Source organism: Artemia franciscana, chromosome 6, assembly GCF_032884065.1.
Source record: "Artemia franciscana chromosome 6, ASM3288406v1, whole genome shotgun sequence".
NCBI lineage: Eukaryota > Metazoa > Arthropoda > Branchiopoda > Anostraca > Artemiidae > Artemia > Artemia franciscana.
The window spans coordinates 21,893,606-21,907,252 of NC_088868.1; positions in this window are offsets into that span (position 1 = coordinate 21,893,606).

Sequence of the window (13,647 nt, forward strand, 5' to 3'; positions counted from 1 at the left end):
CTACATTACTTATAGATAAAATAATTTTAGGAAAATATTTTGTGAAGTGGCACATGGTCTCATAGGAAGGAAAGTTAGAAACAGCCAGGAATATTAGTGAAAGTACTTGAAAGTGAACAAGCACAGAACAGCAAGATGCCTATAGGACCTCCAGCATGAATAGATGTTTTATGCAATCTTGGGTCCATCTTGGTTTTCCACACTTGGTGATGCTTTTCCATCAACAAGAGTCAAAATATTGTAAAAAAAACTCTCAAACCTACTACCTCCGACTCTATATATTTATGCCTGCTAGCACTATTGGGAAGCAATCTATAAGAGATAACTTAGCTAAAAAAAGGTTTGTCAGCCTATAACACCTTGCCAAAACAAAGAAGACCCAGAATAATTATTTAATAATCAGAATCCAGTGCAAACGCTGTGTTATTTGCTAGGTTATAACTTCCCCGAGGGCCACGAATCGTCAAGGTCACCCTGAACCACCATTTTCTCTCTCTCTCTCTCTCTCTCTCTCTCTCTCTTTCTCTCTTGCTTTTGAACCTATTTTTTGACCTATATTTTTTTTAGAACAACAAATAAGTCGACAATTTATCAAATCCTGTCCAAACAGGTTTAATTGATCTAAAGTGTGATTTCACTAGATTACTCTCTCTCTTTCTCTCTGTATCTCTTTTTCGCTCTCTCTCTCTCTCTCTCTATCTCTCTTTCTTGCTTTTGAACGCTACTTAGAAATTCAGTGAGGATTTAATACTCTATTAAAATGATTTTTCGACCTATGTTTTTCTTGAGAACAACAAATAAGTCGATAATTTAATTTTAAAAGCAGAGGGCCGTCACTACTCATATAAGCAATATAATAGGCAGCACCACTGTATAACAGCTTGAAATATCATTGAAACTTTTAAAGGAGCTAATTCAACTCAAAATTAAAATTTCTGATTTCCTTTTTAAGAGTAAAAAGAGATTGGAGTGCACGCACCCCTTCTCTCAAGCCCCTTCATTTTCCAAACGCATCCAGTCAAAGTTTTGAGACAACGGTTTTATTCAGCATAGTAGAACGGTACAGTAACTATGTCTTTAGCATCCCTCCCACCACACATACCAAGTCTTATTTATTAGGCATGTTAAAACCCCCTCACCACCACCCCACAATTTTGCAACTGGAGCATTATGTTTCAAAACTAAATGTTACTTTAAATAAATGTGAAGGCATTGTGTTTGCGGCTGCCAATAAGATACCCCAGCAATATATTGAGAACGACTAATAGTAATAAATTAAAACTATTGAGGATTTTACTATTGCTACTTCTGCTCTTACAGTTTAAGTAAATACAAAGAGTGTAGGCTAAGTGTATCTAGGTTGTTCAGAGATATTTTGGGAGCAATATTAAGTTTAATTTTTCAGGTAAACTTCGGAAGCTATAAAATTAAATTAAAAAAGCACTGTTTGTGTCAGGATTAATGATTGTCGAAAACGTTTCTCCAACATACAAATAGCAACATATACTATGGATTCTTATAGAAAAAGAGCTGAAAAGATATTAAATATTATTATTTTGAATAAAAAGGACTCTTTCAATAAAAAAAGACAGAATGAGCGGAAACAAAGTCTAATAGTTGTCAAAGCGTAAAACTACCATAAACAACTATCAATAAATAAATGAAACTCAAAACGAACAGAAGTTACAATAAATAGCCAAGTCAGACTCAAAACGAGCAAAAATTAATATGAGTAGGACTGATAACCCCCATGCCTTCTCAAGACCAGAACACAATTTGCGCTTTACTGAAAACAAAATATGTTTGAAATGTTTCCACTTTTCTTATTTTCATAAATAAAAATATCAAAACTTTTATGGAATAAATATTAGTATATGTCAATTAAACCGACAATCCACGATCATTTTTTTTTTTTTGTTATTTTTTTTTTCAACTTTACTTCTCGAGTGTATATTATATAACCAACAAGTGATGGATTAACTTAACATCATTTCTCGAGTGTATACCACATAACAAAAGTACTGCAAACTTTTTTTAACTTATATGAAAATGAGCAAACAAAATAGGAACACAATATGAGCATTATAGTCTGAGATTTAATAACCTAATTTTAAACAGAAAGTAGGTCTATCAGTTTCCAAGGCTACTGTGTAATGAAACAAAGTTGGTTGGCCATATGTCTGGTATATGGCCCAGTGCTGAAAGTCTTTATTTGAAATAGTGTAGCATATTATTTTCTGATCGTATGCTCGGTCCAGGGTAAATAGGCACCCCCCTCCCCTGATACAAAGTAATCTTCAGTACTTAGGTAATTCAATAATTATTTAGTTACGTTTCGTAAAATAAAATCACACATGCAAAAATCTACCATAATATTACTAATGTCTGAAAATCAAATAAATCTAGAATTAATTGTCTCTACTTACAGGTTTAAAAAAATTGCTAAGAAGTTGAATATAAAATTCAATCTCGGGTCTTTAATCATCAAATGTTTCGTATAATTGATGATCCTTTTGATAAAAAGGGCAATGACATAGACCTTTTATCTTATAAACCTCAAATTTCCCCCTTGATGTTTTCACACTTTCAAGGATTCCATAATGACCCCTGACCTCATTTAAAAATCTAAATGCTATTAGATTTTTAACTTTTGCGCTGTATCTAAAATAATGAAATAATGAAAATGTGAGCTTTGTAACACAAATTATAAATAATTTGTACATTTAGGTGGGGTTTAGGTGGCTGGCTCCGTATTTCGGTCAAAATGTTCCTGTAAGTACCCTCCAAAAGTGAGGGTTTGCGCTAATTCGTACTTTAATCTTCGAAGTTGGCTCATATTTTACTCTTTACGTCAGTGCAAACGTGACAAGTGTTGCCTTAAAGCCACGTCGAGTTAGGCTCAGAATACGCAGGGCGAAAATAGCTACGTGGAGCTCCAAGCGCAACTTAATGCTTTACCTGAAAAAATTATAAGATCAGCTTGAAATGCCCAAGGCTAAACTCAGGCTAGAGTCGAGCCCTGCTAGCCCCATTTAACGTGTAGATAATGCAACCCCGTTTACTTATTTGGGGCAATTGCTACTATAAAAAGAAAATTAGATAAAAAGAAAAAGAGGGGGACATAGAACAATGGTTTGTAGAATTTGATTGAGTAACCGGAAGCTACAGTGGAAGCTACAGTGATGACAGTGGTCTAGTATGGCTCTGTAACGTTGGCATTCCGAAAGACATAAGAGGATTTATTAGATGTTTTCCAGAGGAATTGCCTACAGACTGACTTCGGTATATGTCTTGTGGACCGTTTGTGAAACAGCAAGCTTTACAAAAAATATGATTTTATTCCATTCACGAGGGTTATAATGAAACAAAGTTTAAGATACGTAGGACACGTTATGTGAGGAAAAAAGACAGATTGCCAAAAATCTCCCTTTTCCGCCCACCACCCACAAACGGAGAGGCAAATGTTTGGTTTTCAGAGATTTCAACTATCCAGAACATTCACTAACCATCCACAGAGGGTTTGCAGCCTGGTTTCTGTCAATCATCAAATATTTTCAACTGAGGAGGAATTTCCTGGCATTATTTGAAAACCAATCAGAAATTATGTATAAAAACAAGTTTATTCAACTGAAAGTAAGGAGCAGCGATAAAAATTAAAATGATCAGAAATTATGTCGTATGTGGAGGGGCTGCAGCCTCCACAAAACCTCGTCAACTCCTCTTTGGATTTCCGGAAATTACTTGAAAAATGATCAGAAATTACATTAAAATGCCCCTTCCCTATCCCTTGCCCCTTATGTTAAAGTTTGACTTTATGTCCAATTTTTAAGAACGAGACCTGAAACACAAGGGCTGTCTAATTGGAATAAGAAGCTTTCTTACAGAGGCACTTAAAAACTTAACAGTAAGAAGTAAGGGACTGAAGAGAGGACAGTCCCCGTAAAAATACATAATAATTTCTGTTAATTTCAAACGAACAGTTTTTGAAAAAAACAGTAATTTCAAGTGAACCAAAATTACCAAGTATTAGAAGGATGTTGCCCTCCCCCTTGATTGCTCAATCACTTCTCAACCCCTTGATTGCAGAATTTTTGTCTCAATTCATTAAGAACGACTCCTAAATTTAATTGGGACACTAAGAAGCTTTTTTTAAAAAGTAAAAAAAAAATTAGCATAAAGACCAAGGTTTTGAGAAGGAGGCAACCCCCTTCATATGCGTAATAATAGTAGTATCGACATAAGGCTTTTAAAAGACACATAGCCATTGCTCCTTTCTTCCTTTAATTATTAAGTTGAACGGCGACCCAATCAAGATATAGGTATTATTAAGCTTCTTAGAGATGCAGGTGCATTTCACGTAATTGTAGTAGAGGGTGGCGCAATCTTGCGATACTTGTTGAATCTTACGATTTGCTTCAGTATTATTTCTGCATCGGAAGGGTAAACATCTACATTTTATTTTAAAAAGGTGAAGATGAAATATTCCAAGAAGACGTGTGTACATGATGAAATTGTCGAAGCAATGAATGCCGACAAAAAAAATATTTGGATTATGAAGCAAGTGCTAATGATGGTTTTATTGGAAATGTATGCATGCATTTGTGAAACCGAGACAATTCAAGTGTTTTAGAGGTGAATATGCGAGAGTAACATCTCCAGATAAATTAATCTTGAAAAAGAACATAAACCTAGACTTTTGTTGTTGACAAAGGCCATCTTCCTGCTAATGGGAAATGTTACCCGTTGATAGATCTTATCACCATCCTCCTACTATTACCATTCAGCGAAAGGTAAAAAGAAGACCAATGTACCCTCACAAAGTCATGCAGCACATCTTGTCTATATACCAAAGCTGTTACCTATGCAATAATAACGTGGTAATAGACAGAGAAATCGTAAGTAAAATAAAATGGGTACTAGCATGCATTATCTGCAAGGAAATCTAAAGTGAACCGACGAAAAATAACCGCCGTACAAGCACAAGCGATAGTTTACCCACAGACATATTCATTGAACCATGAATCAATCTATAAAAAAAATGAGCAACGTTGCTACAAGTGAGACCTATTGTTAGTCTATAGTCGGTAGTTAGAGAGTTTGGATTAAAAATCAATAAAATTGACAGACGAATAACTATAGATAATCTTGTTATTTTTGAAAAATGATGAATTCTAGATGATAATTTTCAAAGACTGCCAGTGCAGAAGAGAATCTTCACTAAGAAAATGGTTGACGATATAATGAGAAATGATTCTCCGTCTTTGGAATAATGTATGAGACTTATGTGTTGTGGCCCAGAGGAATTTACTTAATTTATTAACACACTAATTAAAGAAAATTATATTACACATCTGTTTGAAGATTACCCAGAGTTCCAATTACTCCTCCAATTTCTCTAGTGATACAATGAGCAATTTGCATAAGCAACTAGTTATACCAAGGAACATTCATTTTATTGATCACGAGTCAGTTTCCTTATGCAAGTGAGACAGTCAACATCGAAAAAATGTTATAGACATGTCCATTATGTTTGTATACATTGAACACTTGGTCATCCTGTGAGAATTGTACTTTGTTTATATCTATAATGAAAAGTGTAGATTAGACAGTCCATGTAAATTGCAGAGAGGATATAAAGTGCAATTTAAAGACTATAATTCCTGCCGTGAAGAGATTTTCGACTCTCATACTAGAGGTTTCCTATGCTTCTATCGTCACTATGATAAATGTAATCAACGGGAAAACACTTACCCTGACATCATTGAAAAAAAAATCCCTAGACGCGATTTCAGTTTCTTTTTATGAGACTGGTATCGTCATGTTTTTATACTGTTCTGGGAAGAACAACCTGGTCTACGCTTCAATTTCTGGAATAATCAGAGAGTCTCGCTTTTATGACATCGCTGTGAAGATACAGGCTACTATGGATATAAACCTACTACCTTTTATTTAGCTGTCAAAAAAAGTGATTCTTCACATGAGAATTTTGTGTGTGACATTGTGTCAAATAAGGAAATTGAAATAGCTAAATTTTATAACATGAATCAGAATGGTATTATTGACTTTACGAAGAAAAATTAATAAAAATGAATTTACAGTGTTTTCTAGAAAATGTGACCCTGACTTTGCATGCCAAGATGAATAACAAGTTGAATAATGACCAGATGCCGCCACTTACCGTTTCCGATGGTTTCTTATACGTGGAAACAGAGTTTTTTAAATACAAGTTTTACTAATAAACAAATTTACAAACATTTTTAAAACATTTCCCTCTTAGGGCACTGAAATTTATGTAACAAAGGTAAGTCAGGGTATTTTCAACTGGAAAGTCATTCAATCGAGGATTGTTACCGGAAATGCTGAGGTATTAACCGTAAGTATTTCGACGACACCGAAAAAAATATAATAATGCATAAATCGACAGCTTCTGGTTCATAAGTCTTACAATTGCTTCCAATTTTGAATAATAGATTATCCACTTTAGTAAAGACAGTTTTTAATGTGAGGCACTTAGAGCGGAAGTTGTAGGCCGAGAGGATAAAAAATTCCATATTTTTTGCTGTTTGAAAGATGGAGAGCCAATGTCCCTTCTTTACAGTTGATGGGCTAATATTAACAATGTAAAGGATATTGTTAACGCTTTGAATATGATGAAGGAAATCCGAGAGTATGCAATAAGATTGGTATTTTGACATGTAGGGATCCAAACTGAATACATTGATTATTTGATTTGTGTTAGAGCACTAAAGAGAGTCTAATAGAGCACTGCCTTCAGGGGTAATTTCTTAATAGATTTCAAATTGTTTTAGCGAGATTAATGCTACACATCAAATACAATGATTCCACGGGTTTTTGCAAACCTTTCTTTGGCTATACCATTTTAAACTGATTGGGTATCTTGATCCAGGGATTGTATTGTCAATTTATATAAGGTCCTGTAGGATTTATGAAAGGATAAATTTTAGAGTGGAACTCAATTTACTTTACATACAAAAGATGAAATTTGAAATATTTCTAATTTATGTGGAGAATTTGTCCATGATCCAACGGCACTAACAGTTTTTGCTAAATCCAAAGCAAGTTTTGAAGGAATTTCACAATTAATAAAGGACGAATCGGTGTAGGTACGTTTGCCCGTAGCAATATGTCGTTGATTTGTGATTGTAAGAGGAAGGAGCAATTTGATATTATTTCCACTATGTCGCAATTTCTCAATTGTCAAAGCAACAGAACTCATAACCTGTGGTTTTCATGCATTAAATATTGCTGAGATGAGAAAAACTGTCACATCGGGTCCAGTGCCAGCAACGTTTCCCAAAATAAAACTGGACCGTGTAAGTTCTAGCTTTATATCAATCTTTACATTGGGAAGCAGCCACTGAGGTATAGTAACTATCTTGTGATTTATTTTCCCAACCAAGTGTAAATCTCTAGTTGTTGCATCTCTAAGTAGATTGTTTTTGTCAGTGTCCGTTTTATATTCATATCCCATAGCCATATCTCTCAAAAGCTTATAGGAAATTGGAGTCATCAACATGAATTGCATGTAACTTGCATAATTTGAAATATTATTGCATATACTCACCCATGTTCCATTTATGTAGACACTTATTTGTCTAGGCAAATTGTATAGTATACAATTATCATAGAATACGCCCTCGGCTGCAATGGGTTTTCACTATTAGATTGTTTGATATTAACATATAATCTATAAATGTGGAACGTCAATCTATGAAATAATCTTCACTGGAATAAACCTGAAAGTGTACGGTTTCAGAGAGCGGTTGTTGCAGATAAAATTGTTCATAGTAATCATGTTTTATACTCACATCAACATTTTTTGTATCGAAAAGACTTAGAGATTAGTTGACTGAAGGAAGATCTTGTTTATGTAGTAGTTACGCCATTTCTACGAAAAGAAATCCTTTTTCGATGTAACAGTTTTTTCTTTTGGTTTATTCTTGGACAAGAGCGATGTTTCACGATTCTCTTCTGAGTCGAGACTGAAGTGTGCTGAGGTGTTTCTCCCCTTATTAAACCTTTTCCATTTTGTAATGATTTCAATTGCTAGCCAAGACATAGCGCGCCATACCTGAGTCTTGTGAAACACTTTCTTTAAATTTCTTCCCAGAGCCCCAATAATGTATTGTGGAGAAATCACAATCTGTGGCAACCGGTCCAATATATTTCTTTGCCTGGGGTAATGCAGAACGAAACAGCTTAGCAAACCAATTGCCGAGACTGTAACCGGACACTGACGAACGAACCCAGTAATAGTTCATTCTATGACCCAATTGTCTCGGTCAAAGAGCAGCAACAAGGGAGATTTGAAACTTTCCTCCATGAGAAAACATAGACAGACCCAACTAATTAAGTTTTGACTGAAAATACTGCAGTGTCCCACCTCAAGACTTATCAGTGCAGCGTATGATGAATTGCTTATCCTGGGACAAAAACCTCAATGGCCCTTCCATGTCATAAAACTCCTGGACATCAGAGGTTTATCGTGTGCGTGGAATAGAGAAGATGGCCCAATCTCAGATCACAAAGTTTTTTACACGATCTTCAAAACCGAGATTCTCACATAAATCCTCATTTAGATGATTCGTTTCATTCTCAATGGGAGAGCTAATGTAAATTCTTCTATGTCCCATTGAGTAGTTGAGGGTGAAGACACTAATTTGATGGACGGAGATTTTTCTATTGATGGATAAAAATCGGTCATACTACCACGTCCATTGTATTTTAAAGTGAGATTTGGGTATATATCAAAGTCAAGGGATTTTATCCATTCCTCCCCGTCACCATAAATTGGCCAAACGTTTGGCCAATCATATGTACGATCACTTTTTTTTACCCGCAATTCTTTTGTTGATAACTTGACACAGCTCATGCATATTGCTGTATTCCTCACTGGGTATAGTAGCAAAGGGGTAATCATCAGAGCCAAAATTTGCCACCGAACACTTGTCAGAGAAGTCACTGGGTCTTAATTTAATCTCATGTAGAAGATCCTTTCTCAGAATATCATGTGTATTTTTAAGAATACAATCAACAAGAGCAGCTTCATACCTTCTCTCAAACATGATGGCTGAGGAGAATTTTGTCCCAGAATCGCTTGTTTTATTCAACTCATCGTAGAGTGGGTCGGAGACATAGGACATGAATGTCACTTAAAAGTCATTGGACATTGTGAACGTCTTCAGTGGCAATCCAAGAATCAAAATCAGTTATATCTTAGCCAATGAACAAGCAGCCTTCTCTTACCCCTCGCGAGTTCTAAACTTTCATATCTTTTCAATTTGATATATTCCAGTAGTTTAACCTTTTGCAATTCATGGTCACAAAAACCATCAAAAATCCCGTCATCTTTTATGTCTTGTAGACGGTATGTAACAAATTTAGCGTCTAAGACTTTTGATATTTTAAAAAGTTCAGAAAGCAACAAGTTATTCCCTTTTGAAAAATTTTACTTGTTCGATTGACTCGAAGTGTTTCAACAAAAATTAATTTCTGCTTGACAGCCGTTTCACTACAATATTGTTTATGAAAAATGTCAAGTATATTGTTACTGTGATGAACTTCAAGAGGGCTACTATTGGAGAAAGATCGACGAAGACATTGATTATAAATCAACATTATTTTATCTAAATCTTGAGTAAAAGTAGCAGTATTTTTCAATGTCCAATATCCTGAAATTTCGAATCATTCTTATCAATCGTTCAGCCAGAGTTGGCTTTGTCGGACTATGACTATGATTAAATAAAAAAACCTAGTTTTTTTAACTGAAAGTAAGGAGCGACATTAAAACTTAAAACGAACAGAAATTACTCTTTATATGAAATGGGTTTTCCCTCCGCAATCCCTCACTCTTTACGCTAAAGTTTTTAATTGTTTTAAAAATTAGGATTGTGGCAAAGAGTCAAACTTTAGCGTAAAGAGCGAGGGATTGCGGAGGGGAAAACCCATTTCATATACAGAGTAATTTCTGTTCGTTTTACGTTTTAATGTCGCTCCTTACTTTCAGTTAAAAAGACTAGGTTTTTTTATTTAATTTCTGAACGTTTTTGAATTATTGCATGTTTGATTTTGGCTCTCCGCACATAAATTATTAAAATGAAGTTTGCATACTATTTCTCTTTTTGGATAAATGGCTTTCTCTTAATTTTAATCAGAAGATTTTGAGAAATAAGGAGTGGGGAAGGGGGTATAGTTGCCCTCCAATTTTTCGGTTACTTAAAAAGGCAACTAGAACTTTTAATTTTTAACGAACGTTTTTATTAGTAAAAAATATACGTAACTTAAGAATTAACTTACGTAAAAAACTTTTATATTCTTATATTTTTATTATGTATATGAGGGGGTTTGTCCCCTTGTTAATACCTCGCTCTTTATACTAAATCTTAAGTTTTGTCCCAATTCTTTAAGAATGACCCCTGAATCAGAAAGGCCGTAGAATAAGTAGTTGAAACTACTAAAAATACTTTAGCATAAAGAGCGTTGTATTTATCTCTTCCTAAATACCTCGCTCTATATGCTAAAGTATTTTTAGAGCCCCTCATATGCTTAATAATCTCGGTTCGTTTTAAGTTTTAATGCTACTCCTTATTTTCAGTTGAATAAACTTTTTCATGTTTATTTTTTCATTGTTTTTTTTTATATTAATGCTAGAAAATCCTCCGCCATTTTCCTTGAGTTTCTCTTCCCCCATGACATATTCCTCCAAGGAAAGATACTACCATATAGCCCCCTCCCCTCAACACAGCCCCCAAAACCAAAAGAATCCCCCTGAAAACGTCTGTACACTTCCCAATAACCATTACTGTATGTAAACACTGGTCAAAGCTTATAACTTGCAGCCCCTCCTCCTGGGACTGTGGGGGAGTAAGTCATCCCCAAAGACATAGTGGAGTCTCGTCTAGAGTCGAAAGATCTACTTGCATTATATGCAAGAGTTAAAAGGCTTTAGTTTTTTGATAATGATTACCCCAAACTTTATTATTATGATGAAAAGTGTAGCTAGGTTAATTATGTAAATACTCTCTCGCCAACTTCTTTTCAACTGCAGCGCCTAAGGCAATTTGGGGGAGGGGAGTATTCATAATTCATAAAAAACCTTCAAAACTTGAGCAACTTTGAACATAATGTGGTGTGAAGCGTAATGTGGTGTGATGTGATGTGAAGTGAAATTTGTACATTTTCATCTCCAGCGAGATAGGTTGAGGATCTTTTACATTGCTCACGATATGAACGAGGCATTAGGTCTACAAGCCTTGATGAAACTTTAGATAAATCTTCTTCTGGTTTTGTCACATTCCAAGTTTCAGAACTTTCTGAAGTTGGGGGTTAATCAATGTGATTTATTTTGAATGGTTTTCTTGCGGTAGGGTTTATGCCTATTGACGCTTCGAAGGGCATTTTGAAGCCAAATTAATTTTTCATCGTTGGCAATTGTTTCATTATTAATAAACTTATCATGTCTATCTTCAAAGTGCTCTTTTGGTGGAAGAGCAAGTTCGATTGGCGTCAATTTTCAAGGCTTAGCCATCTCTAGAGAATAGTGTTTACAAGACCTACGATTATTGGCAGTAAGAATGACAAGAAACTACCACCCACTTGAACTAGCCATATTCTTTTAAAAATATTTTCCTTTGTTTTTGCAGGCAAGGGTACGTAAATGTGAACGATGTTGCTTTGTCTGTTGCCCAAAACCTTCTGGTTGTTGAATATTGCCTTCAGCTAATTTTATACAAAGCGCAGATAGAAGATTAATGAATTCATTGTCAATACCATATTTTAGTATAGCTTTCCTAAGCCGTGGTTTTTAATTACCTAAGAGATAAAATATATGTCTTTTTCATGTAGCTTCTTCAATGTCATGATGGTGACTGATGAACTTATTTAAAATTCACGGGCAGATATACAGTAATTTCATTATCAAAAATATTCATGACCACACGTAACTCTTTGGGTGTGTTTTGATTAGGATAAAATAGAATATAGCCACACGGTTTATTAGCAGCGTGATTATATGCCAAGAGTAAAAATTTTGGTTCACCCGGATATATTTGCTTGTTTAAACTTAAAAGAGAACTTGACTCACGAACAACCCTATAGATGATATAGTAAGTACAATTAAAAGCAAGCGGTCTCATACATTTACTCTAATGAAAGAGAATATGGAGAACAACGGTTACGGAAAATTTTTCATGATGAGATCGGACAGTAAACAATTGTAACATCTCCTGAGAACATTCTTCAATGGATTCATCAAAAATCAACCACGAGTTTGGCTATCCCAGCTTGTCTGATGTTTAAATAGTCTGCTTGCAGGTCCGAAGGTGTATTGTGTGCAAACACAAAATAAGGATATCAAACAAGTCTGCAAGGGGGTGCCTTCATACTATTTAAAGATAAATTTCGATATGGGCGTTTATAGGAACTGTGTAGAAAATAATTTAGTTCCAAGAGCAAAGGTTATGGCGACTCGCCCTTTATAATTTAGAAACTATACAGTTCAAGTAGAGAAAAATGCCATATTGGCCATATTGAAGAAAGTCTATGTGCGCACAGACCGTTTGAGAGTACTATCATACGGTCACCACCTTAATTCAGATCGAGACGTATGTTTAGAGTATAGAAAGTGAACCAGTCTTGAAAAAGCTCAATAGTTGGTGGGAGGGGGGTTCCATCAGTCTTCAGCTCTGCAATTTGCGTTTTCTCGTAATTTTTTATTGTTTTTCTAAGTAGCATTCTTACGTATTTTTTTAAATGTTTTTATTTATCTATTTTATTTTTTGCGCAAAGCGGAATAAATGTTTTCAACAGTGCTTAATAGTATACTATTATTTTACCATAGCCGACCGGGCTCCCGGCCCAACAGCCAACACATCTTCCGGCCACACCCGTTCGGCCGTTCGCAGTGTTGCCGTGCTGACGGGGTTTACATGTCAAAGTGCCTTTTTTTATGTTTTTTTTTTAACGTCCAGAGCCTATCTAAATATATCTATGTAAATGTATCTCTATCTCTATGTTTCTCAATAGTAAATACTTTATGTTGAAAGGGGCTTTGGGGTGTCATATCACCCTCAAAGGCATAGCCGTTGGACTTTTCAACAATGCTGAACAATATGTCTTTCTCACAGTTTTAATCAGATGTCTATGGGGTAAAAAGGGCAGTGGAAGATTTTTTTTTTTCAAGATTCAAGATTTTATTTAAACTTCTGTACAACAAACACAATATATAAAAAAAAGGGTTAAGCCGGAGACACAAGGTCGATCGACAAAGACCCGGTATAACAATATAGCACACCTATTTGACAGAAAAAAGAAACAAAAACAAATGCATAAAATAAATATAAATAACTCCACGACTCACCACTAGACAGGAACCCACCCACAAAACAACTGACACTCGGCAAATATCAATCCGAAAAACAAAACAAAACAGTGTGCAAGCGAGGGTGACCGATGACCAAAAAAAAAAAATGAGCCCACCTTATCAATATCAAACAAACAACTATTCACTTTAAGATTTTTTTTTATTACTGATTCTTAAGGATAGAATGAAGTTGCTTTTTAATATGTGGGAGAGATTTATTGTAGTCAATATATGGTAGATAAAGATGCCATGAACCCATGATCGAG